Genomic DNA, 3,374 nt, shown 5'->3' on the forward strand with positions numbered 1-3,374 from the left:
ATGACGAACCGCTTGGACCGGAGCTGGCAGGATCCATGTTGGCCAGTTCATTCTGTTAGGTACCGTTCGCACCAGTCAGTGAGCGAACGAGAAAAAGGCGGACCCAGGTAGCCGACTTCGGTACAAGCAGTGATTTATTATATACAGTGATGAAGGGAGTAACAATACACAGAGGGAAATAGTGCGTAGTCCTGTCGACGAGTAGTAGCCGGGTGTTTGACCAACCGCAGGAGGCGAGGAGATGGAGAGCTGGGCCGAGCTGCGTAGGTGGGGTCACTCCTGGGCTGGTCGACAGTGATGGTGGTACTGAAGGTAGAGACAGAGAGATGGAGGCAGTAGTGGAATAGATAGGCGACTGTGCATTGACCTGCCTGGGAGGAGAGAGTGGAGTCACGGTCCGGAGGAACAGTCCATCGGGGAAACACAAAACAGTAGCTGGCTAGGGGATAAATACATACAAAACAGTGAAAAAAAGTACGGAGAAACATTGGCCTAGAGACTAGAATGAACTGGCAAGTGACTGAGGAGTGAAACCGGGTAATATAGTGAGAACCTAATCGAGTGCAGCTGGTGATAAGGGAGTGAGGAACAGGTGAACGTGATAATGTAATTGGACAAGAGACAGCAGGAAAGGTTAGGGAGGCCAGAGCGGCTGAGCAAACCTGACACATTGCGTTTAATTATTCCTTGTGTGATGATGAAAATGATGATTATGATGCTCTCTGGGACGGCTTTATCCAGAGGATAGAGACGTCTGAGAGGAAAAATACAGTTGATGTGAAAAAACAGTATGTTGGGCCTGAAGGCGTGGCAGCTCTGATTCACCTGCCAGATGACCTTCAAAACTTGTACATGATGTCTGAAAATTCTGCTCTTCACATCACTTTGTTAGTGAGAGATGGAGCTGATGCAAAAAACCTTGGCCCTATGGTTCATAGCTGTTTAAAGGCTACTGACTGGATGTGCACACAGAATAGACAGTTGCAGTTCTCCCCTTCAACACACTGTTATGCTGTTGAGCACAACTCACAGCTCACATTAACACTGGAGAAGCACCGGGTACAACATCAGTGTAGAAAACACAGACAGTGAACAATGTCAGTCTCTTGGCCCAATAACACCACTGTGTTAATGTTAATATGTGCAAAGAAAACCAGTAATTATTCATGATGGCACCTTTTAATAACCATATAATATTAACTGATTGGTTGTAAACTTGTTATATTTGTGTTTCCAGCATCGATTATATACTTTATAAAATAATTATATACTTTATAAAATACAATGTAAATTATTAGTGGTATTAGTGTTGCTGCTGTTTTTTCTCTCTTCCTCCTGCTTTATAAGCTCTATTTGTGTTTCAGGAGTGATGGGTCTCACCTACATCATCAATAAATTCCATATTGTGAAGCTGACCAAGAAGGACCAGTTCATCTTGGCCTACAGTGGCCTGTGAGGTGCCATAGCCTTCTCCCTGGGCTTCCTGCTCACCAACAATGAGATGAAGAACATGTTCCTCACAGCCATCATCGCTGTCTTCTTCTTCACAGTGTTTGTGCAGGTGAGAGGAGCCGAACATCTGTATTTTAAAAGACTACACAGAAGTGTCTACAGTTTCACTTGTAATTGCTTTTCATAATGTGAAACAGTTTTATAGTTCTGTTCATATTTAAACTGTATATGTTTAGTCTTCAGAATCAGCTTTATTGGCCAGGTGTGAAGGACAAACGAGGAATTTGACATCGGCTCTCAATGTGCAAACAGTAAACCAGCATAAGGCTGTGTAATATAACAAAATAGCAGTATTAACATCAACAAACAGTGCAAACAATGCTGAAAAAGCAGTATAAACAGACAGTAAACAATGCAGACAACAAAGGAATGTTTATTGAAATGAGATAACTAGGGATAAAACTGAGTACTTAAGAATTAGAGACCTGAACAAGTCTCTATAATCTGTACGAGGTATATTTACAGGTATTGCACTGAGGATTATTGTCCAATCATACTGTTGTGGGTTAAGTGTTCATCAGAGCGACAGCCTGGGGGAAGAGACTGTTAGGTATTTTTAGTCAGATAGATATTGGTTAGGTACTTGTATGTATTAGAAATGTTTAGTGGAGACAGGATGTCTGGTCAGACTGTTAAATGCTTAGTCATGCTTATGAGTTTCTACAGGGTGCATCTGGTCAAGGATAATTAGAGAGAAAAGTTGATGACTGTCAGCAGACAGTATGTTTAATATTATTATTATGATGTGTATAACTGTAGCCTTAGCCATAATAGGTTCTTGTGCTTAATGTCACAACATGTATTAGAGGTCGTGAGAATGTTTGGAGGTGCAAGATACCTGAGCGTGTAATGTTAATTTTACCTGTGATCCTTTGGATAAATCAGCACTGTTTTGAAGTTACTTGGACTGCCTCATCAGAGTTAGCAATGGTAACAAGAACCATAGTCCTGCAAAAGCAACATAAAAAACAAGACCTGGGATGAAACAACAATGTGAATAACAGACAGGAAATAGTTAGGTCTTTACTCAGGCACTGTAGTGAAGTACAGAAGTGGAGGTATCTGTACTGTTTCCCTGTCCTGCTACTTCATACTGTGACTCCATGTCAGAGACAAACCATGTACTTTTTACTGCACTACATGTATCTGATAACTTCAGGTCCTTTCCAGAATCAGATTAATCAAACCAAACCCAGTAGAGCCATCAGACTCTATTTATCCAGGTGGGAAATCCACCAGCTACCCAGCAGGATGGAAGGTACTTCCCAGTATAAGGTAGTTACCATCACCTCCACCTTTACCAGCTGCAGCATTAAAGTGATGGACACAGTAACATATCAGTCACTATGATCCAGTAGTATCAGAGATGTTACTGGGACACGGGCTGTTCTGCAGGACGAGTACTGGTACTGTTGGCACATCAAGTAGATTTGGATGCTCATACGTTTGTAGTTTTACTTAAGTAACAGGTTGAATGCAGGACTTGTAACAGAGCATTTTTGAGCGTGTTCAGCTCCAGGTTGTTGTGGCTACACCACAGGACCAGCTGCTCAACCTTTCGTCTGTAGGCTGACTCGTCACTGTCTCAGATGAGACCAATGACCGTTGTGTCATCAGCAAACTTTAGGAGCTTGAAGGAGGGGTCCGTTGAGATGCAGTCATTGGTGTAAAGTGAAAACAGCAGAGGGGAGAGCACACATCCCTGGAGGGCGCCTGTGCTTATTGTCTGGGTGCTGGATGTGGTTTTCCCCAACCTCATCTGCTACTCCCTGTCTGTCAGAAAGCTCATAATCCACTGACAGGTGGGGGCAGGCACAGTGAGCTGGGTCAGTTTGGAGTGGAGGTAGTCCAGGATGATGGTG

The 3,374-nt window shown here is 43.1% G+C and overlaps 1 pseudogene; it reads left to right on the plus strand.

Moving 5' to 3' along the window:
• LOC109965857 (Na(+)/H(+) exchanger beta-like) overlaps nt 1–3,374 on the plus strand; it is a 40,779-nt pseudogene that overhangs the window by 12,100 nt on the left and 25,305 nt on the right.

This window comes from Monopterus albus, unplaced genomic scaffold (assembly GCF_001952655.1).
Source record: "Monopterus albus unplaced genomic scaffold, M_albus_1.0 scaffold105.1, whole genome shotgun sequence".
NCBI classification, from domain to species: Eukaryota; Metazoa; Chordata; class Actinopteri; order Synbranchiformes; family Synbranchidae; genus Monopterus; species Monopterus albus.